Source organism: Ochlerotatus camptorhynchus, unplaced genomic scaffold, assembly GCF_037179485.1.
Source record: "Ochlerotatus camptorhynchus isolate MF236.1 unplaced genomic scaffold, CSIRO-AGI_Acam_v1.1 ptg000451l, whole genome shotgun sequence".
NCBI classification, from domain to species: Eukaryota; Metazoa; Arthropoda; class Insecta; order Diptera; family Culicidae; genus Ochlerotatus; species Ochlerotatus camptorhynchus.
In genome coordinates, this window is record NW_027040937.1 from 176,185 (window position 1) to 197,764 (window position 21,580).

The following is a 21,580-nucleotide window of genomic DNA, read 5'->3' on the forward strand; positions in this document are numbered from 1 at the left end:
GATTGCGATACTGACACGATCACCATCAGTTGTGTTGCGCTGAGCTTGCTTAAACGGAGAAGTATGTTGAAGATGATTGTTTGAGTGCCTTTCCAAACAGGCGAAAACAAGAAAATATGTAAAACATACTCTGTACATTATCACAAGCTACAAAATGGAATCAGTAGTTCTTATTCGGAAACTGTGCAGAGAGTAAATTTAATCATTATAACTATTCTACTATTGAAGTTCCCCGCATTATAAAACATCAAGATTTTAAAGGTATGTGAAACTGCATGCGTAAATAGAGTTAAAAATCTTGTGAATCTAAATGCGAGTTCATTCTCTCAGAAAAGTTTAATGAATCAGATTTGAGAATGTTTTTCCGAACACTGCTTAGGATTTTAACGTTTCTGCATGATCTATGAAAAATTGTTTTACTACTACTGCGAATATAATTTTGCTTCTGGTGCTCTATTAAAATTAGTTTTCTTAACTGCAAACATAATGTTGGTGCCTTTAAGGTTCAATTTACTTTAGTGCTCTCGATAAACTAAAACCCAGTTTTTTCTACGCATCATTTAAGTTAGCAAAAAGCAGCCATAATCTAATTCCTCTTACCATTATAGAAAACATAACGACTGCTTTTGCAATCTGAACAGATGCGTCGAAAAAACTGGGTCTAAATTTTTAGAAAACGCACCCTAAGTGAGTTGCTTTCTGTGCTATATATTTGAATGTAATGGTTTTTTTTTATTTGGTACTGATTTGTAACATAATGAAATAATAGAGCTTCTGATTGGATTCGATCGATTCATACCGAAATACCCCAATTCTGATAAAGATTGTACTCGAAAAAAAAATGCAACACTTTCTGCATGGGTAAAAATTGAAGAAATTTTGAGTTAAACTAGTTTTGAGTGTAATGTTTACATGTGCAAAATCTCGTCACAATCTGTCATGTGGTTATCGAGATGGCTTCCAAGCAAGAAGTGCTTCGACAAAAAATTATGGGAGCGGTCGTGTAAAATCCAGGCCAGTTCCATAGGTGGATAGCGAAACAGTTTAGAATCGACAATTCGACCGTGTCCCGTGTGATAAAATCGTTCAAGGAGATCCAGACGATCCAGCAGTGAGCTGGCAGCGGAAGAAAAAAGAAGACGACCGACCCCGTGAACGCTAGGAAGGTGAGGTAAAGTGCAATCCGAACCTTTCGATTTGGGACGTGGCCAAGAAAGTCAATTCTTCCGTCTACTTCGTCCAGCAGACAATGAAGCGGGTTGGACTTCATGTCTTTAAGGTAATGAAGTTGCCTAACCGAACCGATAAACATAATACGGTGGCCAAATTCCTCGCCAGGAAGATGTATCACGAGTGGTTGGTGCAGCCGAATTGCATCGTAATGGACGACGAGAAGTACATTAAAACGGACGCCAAGCGGATCCCCGGCCTGGAGTTTTTTGTCGGCAAGTCCCGCCTGGATGTTCCGGAGAAGAAGAAAGTCAACAAATTTGCCAAGAAGTACTTAGTGTGGCAGGCAATCTGTGGGTGCACCAAATTCAGCAAGCCGTATATAACAACTGGCACCACCAAGGTAAAAAGGTAAATGAATCATTAAACAATGACGATGTTCCTTAATAAGTAAAAAAAATAGCTCGGGTTGCTCCTTAAATGATTGATCAAAATACGTTAAAAATCTTAAAATGCTCAGTAAATATTTAAAGTACGCTCCCTAAAATAGAGAAAACTGCTCCTTAGTATGCACCTTAGTATGCACCGAAAAACGATGAAAAGAATTAATCAATGCAGATAAAGCTTTTTGAAATGTTTGTCTAGAAATGTCTCGGAATCATTTTATTAAGTCAAACATAGTTCGGTTGATAAAATCGCGAGTTGATAAATTCGAAACATCCCTACAATACTTTCTACCTATCGCGTATCAATAGATGGCTTAATGCCCTAATGGTACATTTTCATTACTTAAGGAACATTTTCTTGATTTAAAGAAGCATTTTTCTATGGTTTTAATGCAATGCGTTTTATTAGTGGGTACCAACATTTGGTGTGATGGTACAATGAATATTATTTAAGGATCATTTTATGATTTTTACTGTACATTTCCTGCTTTTAAGGGATATTTTCCGCTTGGACATCTCAGCAAAATAGGGTTACCAAATGATAGAACCATTAGCTAGGAAATGGAAAACGGGGGGCTTCACAATGGAGCTAATAAATAACGTATTCTTGATTTGTTGCTATGGGCAAAAGTGATGTTGGTAAGGAAACATTTCAATTATTTATGGTACAAATTAGTGTGTTACTTGGAAAAAGGTATTTTACTTCACCGCACTTTTTCCCCATTAAGTAATCGCTTGTGCATTTTTACTGAACATTTCAGCTGATTTCATGGTACTTATTAACCTTTCTACAGCAGCTTTTCCGATGATATATGGTACAATTACACTTCAAAATGGTGCAAAGCGGTGCATACTAAGGAGCATTTTCAAATGCTTGATGTACAGTTTTCTCTATTTTAGGGAGCGTACTTTAAATATTTACTGAGCATTTTAAGATTTTTAACGTATTTTGATCAATCATTTAAGGAGCAACCCGATCTACTTTAGGAGATTTTTTTTACTTATTAAGGATAATTTCATCTGTTTTATTGAGCAAAAGTACACACTAAAAAAATCTGGATTTTACTGGTGATGTAAACATCCAAGCATGCAAACATTCATGCATGTAAACTTCCTTTTCACGTAAACTAGCAGCTTGCAAGAAATGTTGCAAACAAAGGTGGAAAGTTGCGTACAATATATGGAATATTGCATGACATGTCTCATAAATTTACACGATTTATAATGTAAATTTGTATGATTTATGACGCTCCATTTATGTGCATCATAGTAACGGAAATTTACACTACTTTTTTTAGCTGTGTAGGGCTGCCCACCACCAACGGCCAAAAAAAAGAAGAATGCCTCCAGAAGCGCCTGCTGTCCTTCCTCCGGTCACACGCATGTGACACTTTGTTTTGGCCGAATCTGATTACGCGAAACCGGTGATGGAGTGGTACGAAGCAAACGATGTTGTTTTTGTGCGGAATGAGGCAAATCCGCCAAACTCCCCAGAACTTCAACCAATAAAAAAAAACCTGGAGATTATGGAGGGAACACAGGGAAGGTCTTCAAAAACGACAAGGATTTAAAGAAAGAGTGGATGAAAGTGTGTAAGAAAGATGGCGCAAGTTTTGCACAGGATTTGATGGGTAGCGTTAAGTCCAAGGTGCGGGCTTTTTTATCCTTGGAGAGGAGCTTGAATAAACAAATTTTGCATAAACATAGCTAATATGTGTTTATTTATTCCCTGAGAGTTTCATAAAAATCCGACTAAATGAATTATTGGTGATCATATTTGCCTGTTGTATTTTTTTTCGAGTCCGTCTTTATAGATTTACAACAATTTATCAAAAAAAATGTCGTTCTTGTTATTATAATCATTGTATGTAAATGTTTAATCATTGATTTTTTTTAATCTTTTTCAGTAAACTTCGACATCGACATGATACATTAATCGCCAGTCTTTCTGTGCAATATCACCTCGTTTTACATTTGCGTCTATGTATACTATGTATCCATCGACATTATTGAAAACTTTCAACGGCCAGATAGACAAGCAAACACGCATTAGATAATGCTAGTGAGAGATGAATGTTTGCGTCGTACAAACTAATAAAGAGTGACATTCACGTTGAGTTGCTGTAGAACATAAGAAGTCAATTAAAGTGTGAGTGTTCAATAATATTGAAACAAAGTAAAAGTGCAAAACACAATTAGAAAAGGCTGAATTGCCTTTAAAGAAAAAATTTAAGAAATCATTTCCTACGCAACGTATTCCAAAATTTATTCACCTACGCATTTTGACGCCGCTAAGGCGTTGAAGTTAGAGGACGAATTTGCTGGCGGTTGCATGACTATGTACCCGTCAGCAGATAAATTGAAAATGAGCACCCCCACTTGTTTTCCCGGTCGATACAGTCCCACCTATCGAGGACCAGATCAGATGCGACGATGTATGACAAATCCTTCGGTAAGTACATTATCCTATTTAATACATTTACAATATATTTGTATGCGTGTTATAACCGCTACTTTTCTGAGCATAGCCGTAACGATAAAAAAATCAGGGTGAAGATGTTGAGTTCGACAAAATTTGTTGATGTTCGATGTTATGTTGGCTTTTACGTTCTCATTATTGATGTAATACAAACAAATAAAGCGTGGTTGAAAAAATACACTGGTCACTGCCAATCTTAAGAAAATTTGCGTCTTTAATGTTCGTGATATTTTGCGACGAGATGCCTCATACTAGGCACTTCAACTCTCTTTTTCGAGTGGGTTTGAACCAAAAATAGAATTATTCTACTGCAGATTACTTCCAAATTTATTTACCTTTCCATAATCCAACGATACAGATTTGATAAAAAGTCTCAAATTGTTGAGATATTATTATAAATCTAACACTGCTTCTTGAATCCAAATTCCTTCTACGAGTTACAATTCTGTCCTTTCGCATTGAAACGCCATGTCGCTAGGGTTGTCAAATTTAAATTTGTGTTTTCGCTCAAAAAATCTTTTTATCTTCGTTATTTTGCCAAAAATCTTCGATGATGTTGGAGAAATGGCTCTAATGTTGGCCTATGGATTGGGCCCAACGCTAAAAATCAGCTTGTTATCAATTTTATCTAGATGAACGTGTCATTGGGAAGGTACTAATGGATATGTTTGGTCGCTATTAAAAATTTAGTCGATTATGAATGGGCCCAATCTTAGATCGATAGGTTAACATTAGAGCCATTTCCTCTATTAGTGGATGAGTTGAAAATTGTACTGAAGTAAATATAAAAGTTGGGCTATTTAACAAATTAAGCACCTTGCTCATTATAAAAAAATCTGTATAACCTGTGATAAACCTAAAAATCTGTAATCTGTGAAGATTCTTGGTTCAAAAGCTCTGGAAAATCTATAGAAATACAGATAATTTTGTAGTTTTGGCAAACATGATGAATGCAGAAAAATGGATTCGCTAGGAGCCCTTCTTTTTTTTTTTTTTGTAATTAATGACTGTAAATATTCATACAATGCGCTTTAACAGATAGTAAATCAGATTTGGAATTCTGATAATTAACCTGTATAGTTCTATCAGTTAAATCATGTTGTACTAGTTTCATAATATAGAATAGAAATTTTAACTTTTGCAAACATGTTGATAACTATCACACACCAGTCATCCTACTACTTGACCAAAGTGTTGTACCATCCGTACTTGATGATCAGGACTATTTCAAGGAGTGTTTCAAATTTGACTGTTTGGTATGCGACTTTGACTTGTTGAATCTCTCTCTGAAGTTATAAATCATCATATACCTTAAAGAGACAAGCACCGATTTTTGCTTTCAACAAACCGTGGTGGACTGCAGAGTTACACACTTAGTTTTTTTCTACCGAGCTCGGCTGTGCAAATCTCGGCAAAAAAAAGTCACTGAGATCTCAGCAAAAGTGACATTTGATTGCTCAGTCTCGGATAATGCTAAGCTGAATCTCAGCAAACAAATGAAATGTTTGCTGAGATCTCAGTAAAACTTTTTTTTTGCCGAGATTTGCACAGCCGAGCTCGGTAGAAAAAACTAAGTGTGTACGTACACATCGTAACAATTTACGTAAGCTGTGCAACAGGTTTTTTTCATACGAAAAATGAGTCCGATAAAGCTAGACTTTGTGAGCTTGAGTTGGAGTACAAAGCCGTCCTTTGCAATACACGAAAACTATTTGTGTAGGATACAGACAACCGTCAAGGAAAATCCTTCGCGTTTCTGGGATTTTATCAAGATACGCAAAGCTGACTACGGCATCCTTGGCTCGGTCAACATAGATGGAACCACTTCTCGCTCAAGCTCAGAGACAGCTTATCTCTTTGCTAATTTCTTTGAGAGCGTATTTAGTAAAGCATCACCTGTTTAAGATCAAGGCTTCGAGCAGATTCCGTCTCATAACATTAATCTACCATGCATACAGTTTTCTCCACGCGAAGTTCAGAAAGCCCTCGAAGACCTCGATTCAACGGACCCGGAACGGACAGCCTGCCTCCTGTGTTGTTGAAAAACTGTGTCGCTACGCTTGAGTCGCCCACAGCTGCTATTTTCAACCGCTCGCTCCAAGACAGAACGTTCCCAAATACATGAAAAACGGCATCCATAGTACCGATCCATGAGTTTGAAAATAAAACAATTGTCACCAATTATCGTGGTATATCCATACTTTGCCCTCTCAGTAAGATGTTGGGAAAACTGATCCACTCAGCTCTGTGCAGAGTTACTGCTCCAATCATCTCCAACAGCCAGCACGATTTTATTAATCACCACTCAACGACCTTTCGATACAGTACCGCACAAGCTATTAGCAAAATTAATCACATACGATTTCCCACCTGGATCACGCAATGTCTCTACTCGGACCTGTCTGACAGCAATGCTTTCGTGAATTCCGTACGCTTCAGGACCTTCTACACTCCATCTGGCGTACCACAAGGCAGTGTTCTCGGTCCTCTTATTTTTATGATCTATGTGAATGACTTGTGTGAGCTGCTCTCATCGTCCAAACTATCTTATGCTGATGACCTAAAAATGTTTCTCCTGCCGACTGTGTTGCAGTACAAGAAGATATAAATCGTTTACTAGTCTAGTGTGGCGACAACGGCATGCGAGTCAACGAGCTAAAAATGCAAAGCGATATCCTTCACCAGCTACAATAGCGTTACTCTTCATCCATACTGCATGTGACCGGATTTCCTAGAACGTGAAAACTCAATCTGCGATCTAGGTGTTACGATCGATTTCAGGTTAACGTTTTGCGAACACATAAGCATGCGTAGCTGCTTGGTTTCATTCGTCGTCATGTTTCTTGTTTCACCGCTGTTTATTGCCTCAAGACACTATTCTGCTCGCTGGTTCGTAGTATCTTAGTATATGCTTCCCCAGTGTGGTCTCCATTTTACACTACGCATATTATTACGATTGAACGGATTCAGAAAAGTTTCATGAGGTTTGCTTTATGTCAGCTGGCAAAGAATGATCCAGTCATTCTTCCTGTTTCAGACCAATGCATGCTAATTGATTTGGAATCTCTCTCAGCAAGGCGTATCAAATTGCAACGACTGTTCATCTTCTTTGTTTTCCTTGATTTGTTTTCCGTCGATCTTGTTTTCCGTGCTGAGCACCAATGCTACCGACGCCAAGGAGGCAGCTCCCACACCTGGACCCTACCTATCGTCCCATCAACTCATGAACCGGTGACGAACGGCTTTACTTCCCGAAGGAAGGCGTGATCAGAAATGTTATGCCTCAGAACATCCCGGCGGCCCCAACTGGGATTGAACCCAGGCCTGCTGGGGTGAGAGGTAATCACGCTTACCACTACACCACCGGCGCCGCTTTACTGTTCATCTACGACCTGATTACCGGCATTGTGAACTGTCCCGAATTCTTGGAACGGATTCCATGGAATATTTCTCTTCGCATATTTCGTAATTCCCCGTTATTGGCAATTAATCATGTTTTGTTGTTTTTGATATCATCCACATACCGAGGGCCAGTCACTTTTGAATGCATGGGAATGGTAGGAAACCATTTGGAAATGCATGAAAATTTTCAGTTTTTATTCATTATCGTCTTTATGGGCAGTTTTAGATGCACAGAAATTGCACGAGTACATTACTATGGTGATAAGGTAAACACTCGTTTATTTGTTTCCTTCTGTGAAAGCATGTTTAGTCACAAATCGTGGATTTTCTGATATTCTCCATACTGCAAAAAAGATTTTCCTACCACTGAAGGGGCGACATCTCTCGGATCTTCAGTATAGCTACTACTCACATCATATAATTAATTCCATTTCACAAACTGACTTTGGATTCAATAACTGTTTTAATTCCTGTTTGTGTTCCTTTAATGATGTTTGTAACGAATTTGATTTTACTATGTCCAAATATGTGTTTAGAAATAGAATAAGAGGTTAAATTGATGACATGAATCAATTAAGATCAAATCAATAGTTGAGGGATTTCTTGCTGAAGAAAAGCAAGTTGAGCTGTTTGGACCTTAAGAATATTAGCATTAGAATTACTTGGAGCATTATTCCATGAGCGGTGTTTTGCATTAAAATAACCAATAATGAAAAATATAGACCTATGATGGGTAAGTTTTTCGAGGTCAACCAGATATTTTTTGCTGGACTATGCGTTGAAATGGCAAATAAGCAAGACAAACATAAGTTGTCCAAATTTTGTTTCGGCTGAATCTCCCAAAGTTTCAAAAACTTTGGTTTCAAATGAAGAAAGAATTAGATGTTTAGTAAGTCTATGAACAATGATAGCAACGCAACCATCGGCTCCATCAGTTCGATAAATGAAATAATTTGCGTCCCTTTTAACCTTATGGTCAGGTTTATTGATCGTTTCAGATATAACGGTTATATGCACGTTATTTATGAACTCTCAAAAAGTTAAATAGCTCGTCTTCATTTTCATTACAATTTAAAATATTTACTGAATTTCAAAGTCATGACTATGTTATTAGCAAATTTTACTCCGGTTTGTATAGCATCATACATGGAGTTAATTATCAACACATCAGTAATCATGTCGATTGATGATTTCTGTAGAAATTCCTCTTTAGGAACAGTAATGCTCTTCAAATTGAAGAAATACAACGCAAGATACTACTAAACAGTGCTGATAAAAATAATTTCTTCTACAATTAGCTGACATTCTTAAAAGATAAACCAACTACCTAAATGAATTTTAATTTTGGCATAACAACATTCTCTTGATCAAGGCATCCGCAAAGTTGCGAAGTTAACATTGGTTTTGGTCATTCGTGGATGCATGTTCATTATCGCCTATGTTGTGTCATATCAATTATCAGAATCGCCTTGGTGAATATGCTTTTGAGTATTAAGTGTTTTTTCTCTTCATTTTACACCAATATAACGTTATGGAACGTGTGATGTTGGCACTTAGATCGATGGAATATTATTGCCTTCTGCAAAATTGATGATACCAGAAGACATGTCACTAATCTACAATCTTATTGTCGTTACAGTTGAAACACTGAGTTGAAGCACTACCCGAGCAAAGTGAAATAACAACCTGATAACATCTTGAAAACAAGTCTTGTTATTCCAGATATCATTTTGTTTTCAGTTGTTATCGCATAACAAATTTTGTTATCAAACTTGACTAAATTGTTTATCAGTTGTTATCATGAAAGAATATTAAATTATGCAAAATTTGATCAAAGCTTCAAATATTATCTGCATAACAAGAAAAAAAATACTGCCAATCATTTACCAGTTATCAGGGTAAGCCTTTAATACCGAATCGATAAAATTATTTGAAATTTTTTGAAAAAAATTGCATAGATCACAGGATTTGTTATCGAGATATTTTCAATGTTAACTGAAACATTTATTTTTGTGATATCCAATGAGTATTATTTTGATACAATTTGTGTGTTGCCTTCAACCATAAGGATAAAATGTTCAGTTATCAAATCTCGATAACCGGGTATCAGAACTTGTTATCAATTTGGTATGATCCTTTACTCGGGTAGTCATTGCGTGTGATGGTATGGTAAATGATAAAAATGGACACTGTGAACAGCATGTGAATTTTCAACATAATTGAGTTTCAAAATCGTAAAATGATTTTATTTTCCTTAAAAAGTATTTTTTTGTTGTTTCTAAAGTTGGAAAATACCAAAGGCTAATTTAGTTAACTATTGTTTTCGCTAAAACTGGATACATTTTATTGGGTTCAACATTTTACAAGCAGCTTTAGAAATAAATTATTCGTTCTGAAAATAAAAGCAATTTTAAATTAAAAAAAATTTAACCGTGCAAATGGCAGATCCCACATAACATGCAATATCGAAATAATACCTGGAATGTCTGAATTCGCAATAGTGTCCGAGATTCTTGTTGTAGCAAATTTGGAGTGAACTCCTTAACGGGTGAAAATTTAAAACATATGCACTGTCATATTTTTCCTATTTTGGTGTTGGCATCCCCCGTCGGCGCAATGAAAGTAGATGTTTCACAAACTGAGCTACTATGCACGGATGCTATCGATGATGGTATATTTTTTGTTTCTGTTTCTTCAGTTTTACGCTTTGTTGGCCCATGTGGGTTTTTTTTTGTTTTTCCCTGCAGCATGCACTACGCGTTGTACGATCAAACCTTAGCATAAATTATTCAACACGCTATGCTATCTTTTTCCGATACTTTGTTCCCTTAAAAGCTCGACTGTCAAGCCACCAGAGAGTGAGCGGGGCCGTGTGAGTGGATCAACGTCGGTCAAAGCAAGCAAAGTATATTTTCACACTTTTTCCCAAAAAAGAAAAAAAGAAGTTCCACTTTATTGGAACCTCTGTGTGATACCTAGTATGGCGACATAGCAGTGACTATTGCCATATCGATAATGCAATGTTAGTAGGTGCAGATGAATAGTGGTTTAAAACAACTAAATCTAACTCACTGCATTGTTTTGTTCGACCCGCGATGAGTTTAGAAAAAATACTCATACCCGGCCTGCGGACTGTTCTATATAGCTCATGAATCCCGATGAAGATGTTTTCGCTTTTATGAACATTTGTAATTGTGTAATTGGCAGAATGTGTTAAAAATTAGTTTGTCGCACTTTTAGGCGATGTTAGCTTTTCCAAAATCTTGAAACACTTAAAGCCGATTTCTAAAACTGTGCATAAATCTTGAACCCATTTATTCAAACTTGGCAATGATCATTGTTTTAGCTAAAGTACACCGGGGCAAGTTGAAACGCGTGGCGAAGTTAGAACTAATAGCGTATATATAAGCGGAATTGATTATTCATTGTGTTATTTTTGAGTGACATTGTTCACTAGCGCAAACTACTGGATTAAAAATAACCAAAGTGATTATTCACATTCACTAAGAGATATGCCTTCCGTTTCAAGTTCCCCGCGCATTTCATTACACCACCTTATTCCGAGTGTGCACTACCAAACTAACATTTTCAGCTTTATAAGCCAACTTTTGAAGTGTTGTGCTGTAAAGTAGCTGAAAAAAGCTGCAGATGCAGCTACAAGCAGAAGGTAGCAAAATAGTTGTGGAGAACGTTTACTCAACTTTTTCACAACCATTATTCAATTTGTCAGTCGCACTGAATAACAACAGCCAATAAACGCCAATGCTTTTTGCCGTTTTCGTGCGCTTTTTTAAAAGCTTCTCAAACATTGATTTTAGGGGTATAGTTTGTTGAAAGATGTTTTTGCATATGTTAATCCGCTTCTTTTGATGTAGACGGTTTGGTGATTAATCCACCTAAAAGTGAGATCAAAAAAATGTTTTTTTGTTATCTGATTCAGATAGAGACTTAACGTCTTTTATAAAGTTGTAGCAAATATTATTTTAAGCAACTTTGCTGAACTCTCAAAATTACTAGCTCTTATAAATTGCGAGATATGTATCATTTTTCGTGAAAGGCCCCTTTAAATCATGTTTTTTAGTATAACTGATTTTCTAGGCATCCTACAATTTTGGTTTCTTCTACAACTATATTTTGCATGTTTAAACACATGATTTTGCTGAACATTGTAACTAATTAGCTCTTGAAACAAACAAAAAATATTCTTAAATAATCGATATTTTTAGGGGTATTTGCTCCTCAAATAACTATTTCCGGCGTAAATTGGCGCAAAATTCTAGGAAGGATTCTGAATCTATACTTATTTTACTGCCGAAAAGTTATAAAAACGTGTGGCAGCACGCGATCTTTTAGGTGTTTTTTTAATAACTAAAAAACTCCTGCAAATGTCTAATTTTTGAACACATATTTTAATTTTAAGAGATAGCCTGTTACAATGTTAAATGTATTGAAAATCTACGAAAAAAGTTACGCTCAAAACAATTATTTGAATGAGTATTAAATTTAACTTTATCTTGAGTAAACAAATTTATGCGTTTTATTGATTGTAAGCTGTCAAATTCTATAAGAGTAGAAACGAAAGAGGTGAACTGCTGCAAACTGTTAAAAAATGGCGGAATCATCAACTTCAGGTATGCGTATGTGATTATTTCAAGAACCGGAATGCAAAGAAGTGATTTCCTTTGTTAAATTTATATGCTAATAATAATGTTTTGGTTGCCTCTTGTTCTTTACTATAGAATTTGATAAACTTGGTCTCATCTCGCTTTGAATTGAAGGGCATGCCAACGGTGAAATTTCAAAATGTTCACAAGCATGTTATCGATGCGTACGCAATCAATTCCGAAGTCTCTTTGGTTGTTGCTTCTAAAATAAAAAAAAACATGCTGGAAATCTTTGTATCTACTTAAAAAATAAAAATGGAATGCACATGGCCGCTCAAAGCAGAGGGTTTTAGAACGTTGCTCCGAATACTTCAAAAACCTTTCAAATGTTACATCCGAAAGATGTAAGTATTGGTCGAAGAGCAGTATCTTTCGAAGATTGCAATGCAACGAAAAGGAAATAATCAGCTTGTATTAGAAATCTCTACCAACCGAATCAGCTGGCATTTGCAACGCAAATAAAGCTTCGAGAAGCAAAACAAAAGGATGCGACAGAAATTATTAAAGAAGCTAATCAAACAACACCTTCGCGAGCAACCAGAATCAGTGATTCTTGTAAAAAATCAGAGAGTATACTCCTTCAAATAATTGTTTTGAGTGTAACTTTTTTCGTAGATTTTCAATATATTTAACATATTCTACAAAGATGTTTGCCGTACAAAAATACATATTTTTTAACATTGTAACATGCTATCTCTTAAAATTAAAATATGTATTCAAAAATTAGACATTTGCAGGAGTTTTTTAGTCATTAAAAAACACCTAAAAGATCGCGTGCTGCCACATGTTTTTATAAAATTTCGGCAGAAAAATAAGTATAGATTCAGAATCCTTCCTAGAATTTTGCGCCAATTTGCGCCGGAAATAGTTATTTGAGGAGCAAATACCCCTAAAAATATCGATTATTTAAGAATATTTTTTTTTGTTTCTAGAGCTAATTGGTTACAATGTTCAGCAAAAGCATGTGTTAAAACATGCAAAATATTGTTGTAGAAGATACTAAAAAACATGATTTAAAGGGGCTTTTCACGAAAAATGATACATATCTCGCAATTTATAAGAGCTAGTAATTTTGAGTGTTGAGCAAAGTTGCTTAAAATAACATTTGCTACAATCAGATAAAAAAAAATGTTTTTTCGATCTAACTTTTAGGTGGATTAATCACCAAACCTTCTACATAAAAAGAAGCAGATTAACATATGCAAAAACAGCTTTGAACAAACTATACCCCTAAAATCAATGTTTGAGAAGCTATTAAAAAAGCGCACGAAAACGACAAAAAGCAACACTGTGCAATGTCACTTTTTTACACATGCCAATCAACTTTCAACTTGTAGCTGCAAAACAAAGTAAATAAAGTGAATATGTTACTCATTTGATGGCTTGCTGAATAAAATAAACCTCAAAAGTGTATTTCAACAACTTAACAACCTGTACTCAGCTAATGAACTGTGTTACCGCTACTTTGGAAGCATTTTTACAGTCAGCTAGGTTTATTTTAAGACGTTTGCAGTTTTACAGCTTTTACTCTGTCCTTTACAGAGCTAAGTAACTAGTAGAGAAAAGTGATTTATGTGCATTATTATAAAACCTCTACTCAGCGATTTTGTTGAAGAAGGGCATGTTGATTTTTTACATCAGTTCAAAGTGTTTGCGTAGCACAGTTGATAGTGTCAAGGTTTGCGGTCGTCTCGAGTTCGATTCCAGGTTCCGGTGCAGGGTAAATAATTAGGTGGTATGCTTATAACTAATTTCGATTAATTTGATTCACAGCAAAATAAACTCAATAAATTACCCCATAAAAAAATAGCGTAAACAACCGACTTCAAGAGAAAGCTGTGTAGTGATTATTGGATAACTGAAAAAAGGTTGAACAAGCGCCTTTCAAGTTCATTTATTCTTCTTCTTCTTCGCATTTCAAGCTTATTGCAAATCGCATATTAGCTTATTGCGTGCTCTCAACTTAGTGTTCTAGGTGCACTTCCACAGTTATTAATTGAGAGCTTTCGATGCCTGTACCATTTTTTGCATTTGTATAATTGTTTTTTTTTTTTATTTACTTTATTTAACGTCGGTCTCTGTTCCGCAATCTAGTGCCAATCACCGACGGACATTGATTGCCATCCATTGACGGCAATCGAATGTGCAGAAGGCAGCTTCCACACCTGCGTAGGATATCGCACCCATTCAACACACATGGACCGGGACCAACGGCTTTACTTCCCTTCCGAAGGAAGACGTGACCAGAGATTTTTATACCTCAGAAAAATCCCACCGACCTCGGCTGGGATTGAACCCAGACCCATTGGGGTGTTAGAAAGCAGTCACGCTTACCACTACACCACCGGCGCCGGCATTTGTATAATTGTGTGGCAAGTCCAATCATACTTCTATGCCCAGGGAAGTCGAGAAATTTTCCAACCTGAAAAATTCCTAGACCTGACCGGGAATTGAACCCAGCCACCTCCAGCATGGTCTTGCTTTGTAGCTGCGCCTTTACCGACTGAGCTAAGGGAGCCAAGTTCACACACACAACAAAACAGCAGGATAACAGCTGTATAGAAACGTTAATGGATATGCAATGAGAGCTTGTCCCAACCGTCCCAACAGCCATAAGTAGCTGGCTAAGTTCGCCGGTTTTGCTTGTATAGAAGCTGAGTAAAGGTTTCTTCATATTGTATAACGTTTGAATACAGCTTGAGGCTGTATAAATGAAATGAGTAAAGCGTTTACATTGTGAAATTCATTAGTTGGGTATTTCCTATCCTTCCTCGCACTAGTAGAAATTCGCATGACAGTTTTCCAAGTATTTTGAATATTAATTATCGACCTATACAATGCAGGGATGAGCACAAATTGAAGTTTCACTAAAGTTTCTTTGATTGGAAGGACATATCTGTATTGTAGAGCCTCATTAGTTTGAGTTGCTAAAAAGTCAATTAAACAGTGCTCATTTAGAATTTGTTTAACTGCGTAACGTCATTAGCACCTGTGTGCACCCAAAATACTCGTTGGCAGTTTTACATGCATCGTTGAAAAAAGCTCGCAAATTTTGCTCTGTGGCGGCCATAATAAACACAAGGATTGATTGTTGCCGGATTGCCGGATTGATTGATTGAACACCCCACACGACAATTTTTACTGACAATAATCGTATTGTCAATACATTCTATATTGACGTGAATACATCGATATTGACTAGATTTATGTATTCAAATCATCAATATTATTGTCAATACTTGTAGGTATTGACAATATATCGTACCGTGTGAGGTTCGCTTAAGTCAAAATTTGCGAAAATGATGGAAACGAAAATCGATAAAAAAGCCCTTTAAAAATATGCATGAATATGCGATTGAGCATGAATGCTTATGTGTGAGTGTAAGATGACATTATGTTTGTGTGTGTATCCCGAGGTGTATCCTAGAGTGACGTTAAAATCTAGTAGTGCAGCCTGAACGCACGCAAGTACCTTAAAGAGAAGGTAATTTATATCAGATTTTTCGCACACATTCTATGTTATATGATAGTTTAATTTTCATCATTCTGTATGTAATTATTTAAGTTTTAATTACTTTCTAGAGGTTTTGTGAATAATTTTGATACATTTTTAGTGCATTTGAAAGATTGGGCTCCTCCAAACACTCCATGTGGAAATAACCCCTTTCAAAGCAACAAATGATGTCAATTTTGCAAATCCAATTGAAAGACATTTTCTAAAACATGTTTGGTACATATAGCTAGCACATCCCACTGCGTCCTAGCAAGAAGTACGGTCGACTTGTTTCGCGCTCCGTTGTTTTGGAAGTTTTTTCGGTATTCGCTTGATATAATTTATCATTTTTTTCTCACTAAGTGACTCCTGGCATAGTTCCCGGTAAATTGATCGAAAAGTGAGTTTTTTTTAGTAGAAAGTGTCATTTTCGGAAAGATTAATCCGTGCTATTGGAAATTCGCAAACAAATTTGGGCATCATCGTTGCGTGGTCACGCATACGCGCTTACGCATACCCGCTCACGTATCATCATCATCGAGTGTGAGCACCCGTTTCTACATCTACATCGTTCATCAATCATCGTGCGCCTGTGTGCGCTGAGTGCCGCGCCTCGATCAAGTGCACCACAGCAAAGGTCATCCACGCTGCGCGTCGCTTCCCAGCCATCGGTGTAAACGCCTACACATATAACGCTCGGTGGTAGTAGTATAGGATTATCAGATAAGTTTTTGTTTTTTTCTTGTTTCTTTTACTCCCCCATTAGTTAAATTTTCATTTTGTATTTCTGTGTTTGTAGTGTTTTCTGTGTATTGTGTCTGTGCGTTCAGTGGGAGAGCGTTTTGCGCTCCCACTAGTTGAACAAAATGGATGTTTTGTCAGAAGACGACATGGATGACCATTCATCTCAGAATAATGATGATGTCATCCCTGGTTCGTCGTCTCAGTCTGTCAATGGGCAGGATGAGAAAAGCACCAGATTGCGGGCCTACCCGAATGACTCGACTGGCCCATGGGTTGTCTATTTTCAGCCAAAAAACAAACCCTTGAATGTTGTTCAGATATCTGATGATCTGACAAAGCGATTCTCTGCCGTGACCGAAATAACGAAGGTTAGGTACAACAAACTTCGTGTGACCGTCGCTAACCTGAAACAGGCCAATGAAATTGCTGTTTCCCAATTTTTCACACTGGAATATAGGGTGTACATTCCAGCCTCTGATGTGGAGATCGAAGGCGTGGTCACTGAGGCGAGTCTGAACCCCGAGATACTGGAGAAGCAAGCGGTTGGCCGATTCAAGAACCCCTTGCTTCCTCCGGTAAAGATACTGGCCGTTCATAGAATGAAGTCAGTATCGCTCAGCGAGGGTAAAAAGAGTTTTACCCCCACAGACTCGTTTCGGGTGACCTTTTCTGGATCTGCCCTTCCTCAATACATCGAGCTGGGAAAACTTCGTCTTCCTGTGCGGTTGTTTGTACCTTGGGTCATGAACTGCCAGCATTGTAAGCGGTTGGGACATACGGCCTCCCACTGCGGCAACAAGGCACGCTGCTCCAAATGCGGGGAGAAGCATGAGGATGGCACCTGCGCAGCTACTGCACCAAAATGCGTGTACTGCAATGGAACTCCTCCTCATGCTCTCTCGTCGTGCCCGGCGTACAAACAGCTCGGGGACAAAATGAAACGCTCCCTTAAGGAACGTTCCAGGCGGTCTTTTGCAGAAATGCTTAAGACAGCCACGCCATCGACCAATGACAAAAATCCCTTTTCTCTTTTGTCAGATGACGAGACTGACTCTGACTTGGTTGAGGAGGGAACTTCTTTCAGTTTTCCGGAAGGTTCTGCACGGAAACGAAAGCGCATCCGTTCGCGGATTGTTGCAAATAAAGAACCCCAAATCAGCTTGCCTAAATCAAGGAGTGGTGGAAAAAAGGAGACTTCTACTCCTCCTGGATTCCGCAGAACTGACTATACCCAGGATTTTCCACCACTTCCGGGGACATCCAAAACCCCTGATGCCCCAATTTTAAGAACAGAAACCCCTTCTTCATCTGGGTTGTTCTCATTTGATGACATTGTGGACGGTATTCTCAAATACCTCAACATTTCTGATCCTCTGAAAAGCATTGTCCTCACATTGCTTCCCCCTGTGAAATCCTTCTTGAAGCAATTGACTTCAAAATGGCCCCTTCTTGCAGCTATCATCTCCTTCGATGGATAATTTTCCAAACGAGGTCGGGGATTTGATCACTGTTCTACAGTGGAATTGTCGAAGTCTTATTCCGAAATTAGATTCGTTCAAGTATTTAGTCCATAACAATAATTGCGATGCATTTGCCCTCTGTGAAACATGGCTCTCTTCAGAAATTGATCTCCCTTTTTACGATTTTAACATTATTCGATTGGATCGTGAGGATTCACGTGGAGGAGGGGTACTTTTGGGGATCAAAAAGTGCCATTCCTTCTATAGAGTGAATCTTCCCGAATTCCCCGGTATTGAAGTTGTCGCATGTCAGGCTACCATTAAAGGTAAGAGCCTTTGTATTGCTTCTGTATATATTGCTCCTAGAGTCTCTGTTAATCGCAAACAACTTTTCGACATATGTGCGGTACTTCCCGCTCCATGGTTGATCATGGGAGATTTTAACTCCCACGGTACAGGCTGGGGGGAACTGTACGATGATAACCGTTCTACTTTGATTTATGATCTCTGTGACAACTTCAACATGACAATCCTTAACAATGGAGAAGTAACACGTTGGGCTGGTCCATCCTCGAATGGTAGCAGATTAGACCTCACCTTTTGCTCCAATTCACTATCGTTGGATTGCACTTGGCATGTAATCCAGGATCCGCACGGTAGTGATCATTTGCCGATCAAAATTTCGATTGCCAGTGGGTTCAACTCGTCAGAATCCGTTAACGTCGCGTATGATCTAACCCGTAACATCGATTGGACTAAGTTCCAATCCGCGATAGACGATACAGTATCGTCAGTGGAAGAGCTTCTGCCGTTGGAGGAATATAATTTCCTCTCTAATCTCATCGTCGACAGCGCACTTCAAGCTCAAACACGACCGGTGCCGCGATCGTCTATTCGTAAGAAAACACCATCGCTCTGGTGGGATCAACAATGCACGGAGGTTTACCGTAAAAAGTCCGACGCGTTTAAACTTTTTCGGAAACGCAGAACACGCGAGCATTTCGACGCATACACATCTCTTGAACGCGAACTCAAGAGCCTCATCAAGGCCAAAAAACGGGGTTACTGGCGGCAGTTTGTAGACGGATTGTCGCGCGAAACGTCTATGAATACGCTTTGGAGTACGGCGCGAAGAATGCGTAACCGGTCTACTAACAACGAAAGCGAGGAATGCTCGGATCAATGGATTCTTAAATTCGCGCGAAAAGTGTGTCCGGATTCCGTGCCGTCGCAGTTGATTCCTCGCGAAACCGCGAATTCGGTAGACGAAATCAGTCAGCCTTTTTCAATGGTGGAACTTTCACTCGCTCTCCTTTCGTGTGGCAATTCTGCCCCGGGATCTGATAGAATCAAGTTCAACTTGCTGAAAAACCTCCCAGACGTCGCTAAGAGGCGCATGTTGAACTTGTACAATCAGTTCGTGGAGCTCAATATTGTTCCCGACGATTGGAGACGAGTAAGGGTGATAGCCATTAAAAAGCCTGATAAACCCGCGTCGGATCACAATTCGTATCGGCCCATCGCGATGCTGTCGTGTATTCGGAAATTGATGGAGAAAATGATCCTTTTTCGCCTCGACAAATGGGTTGAGACGAACCACCTTCTTTCAGATACTCAATTTGGTTTCCGTAGGGGTAAGGGAACGAACGACTGTCTCGCGTTGCTTTCCTCGGAAATTCAGTTAGCTTTTGCTAAGAAAGAGCAAATGGCTTCTGTGTTCTTGGATATCAAGGGGGCTTTTGATTCAGTATCCGTTGAAGTTCTTTCAGAGAAACTCCACGTTTGTGGATTGTCTCCATTAATTAATAATTTTTTGTACAATTTGCTGTCAGAAAAACATATGAGCTTTTCTCATGGAAACTCTACAGCTTTTCGATTTAGCTACATGGGTCTCCCCCAAGGCTCATGTTTAAGCCCCCTTTTGTACAATTTATACGTTAGAGAAATTGACAATTGTCTTAGTAACAATTGCACGTTGAGACAACTTGCAGATGATGGCGTAGTGTCTATCACAGGGCCAAAAGAGGTTGACCTGCAAGGACCCTTACAGGATACCTTGGACAATTTGTCTACTTGGGCTATTCAGCTAGGTATCGAATTCTCCACGGAGAAAACTGAGTTGGTCGTTTTTTCTAGGAAGCATAGCCCAGCACAACCGAAGCTTCAACTTTTGGGTAAACCGATCACTCATTCCATGTCTTTTAAATATCTCGGGGTCTGGTTCGATTCCAAATGCACCTGGAGATCCCACATTGAGTATCTGAGAAGAAAATGCCAACTAAGGATCAATTTCCTTCGATCAATTACCGGAACGTGGTGGGGAGCCCATCCACAAGATCTTCTGACGTTGTACCGGACAACGATTTTATCGGTTTTAGAGTACGGCAGTTTTTGCTTCCAGTTGGCAGCTAAAACGCACATCATCAAGCTTGAACGGATCCAGTATCGTTGTCTTCGTATCGCGCTAGGATGCATGCACTCGACTCATACTATGAGTCTCGAAGTGCTGGCGGGCATGTTGCCACTATCCGTCCGTTTTTCAGAGTTATCTCTGAGGCTCCTCACCCGTTGCGAAGTAATGAACCCACTGGTGATTGCAAATTTTGAGAAGCTTCTGGAGCTAAATCCTCAAACATGTTTTATGACTTTGTACTACCTATATTTAACACAGGATGTCAGCCCTTCAAGAAATATTCCCAATCGTGTAGTCTTCTCCGATTTCGGCAATTCAGTGAATTTTGATTTATCTATGACGCAGGAAATCCACGGAATTCCAGAGCATCATCGTCCTATGATTGCTCCGTCATTATACTCTGCAAAGTTTGGCCATGTTGATTCTGCAAGAACGTTTTTCACAGATGGATCTCTAATAGAGGAGTCCGCTGGTTTTGGTGTATTTAATGAATTTCATAGCGCCTCTCGAAAACTTGAAGCTCCTTGTTCTGTGTATGTGGCTGAACTGGCAGCAATTCACTACACTTTGGAAACTATTGCTTCACTTCTTCCAGACCACTATTTTATTTTTACGGATAGTCTCAGTTCTGTCGAGACTATCCGTTCCATTAGGCCGGTAAAGCACTTCTCGTATTTTCTCTTGAAAATACGAGAACTGCTTAGTGCTTTATCCGTGTGCTCTTTCATCATCACCTTCGCGTGGGTCCCTTCGCATTGCTCAATTTTGGGCAATGAGAAGGCGGATTCACTTGCGAAGGTGGGCGCTATGGAAGGCGACATTTATGATCGACAGATCGCCTATAGTGAATTTTTCTCTATTTATCGTCAGCAGTCGCTCGTTAGCTGGCAACATCAATGGAGTGAAGGGAGCTTGGGACGATGGCTACATTCAATTATCCCTAAGGTGTCGAAGTTTGCATTGTTCAAAGGGTTGGACTTGAGTCGAGACTTCATACGCGTGATGTCTCGTCTCATGTCCAATCACTATTGTCTAAACGCTCACTTGTTCCGTGTGGGGTTGGGAGACAGCAATCTCTGTGAATGTGGACAAGGTTACCAGGACGCTGATCACATCCTTTGGTCTTGTGTGGAGTATCGTGGAGTCAGATCACCTTCGGGCTCGAGGTAGACAACCTAATGTTCCAGTTCGGGATATTTTGGCTAGACGCGATCTGGAGTTTATGAAACTCATATATGTTTACTTTAAGGATATTAACCTTAGATTGTAAGTTTGATTAACCTTGTGTTTAGTTTGTGTTTTGTACGTC

General features: G+C 38.6%; 1 long non-coding RNA gene across 1 annotated transcript in view; it reads left to right on the forward strand.

Moving 5' to 3' along the window:
* Positions 1–21,580, forward strand: part of LOC135712005 (uncharacterized) — a 57,301-nt gene that overhangs the window by 11,730 nt on the left and 23,991 nt on the right. Inside the window, exon 2 of the long non-coding RNA XR_010518529.1 lies at positions 3,524–4,068. This is a non-coding gene — a long non-coding RNA (uncharacterized LOC135712005). The remainder of the gene's footprint in view (positions 1–3,523; positions 4,069–21,580) is intronic.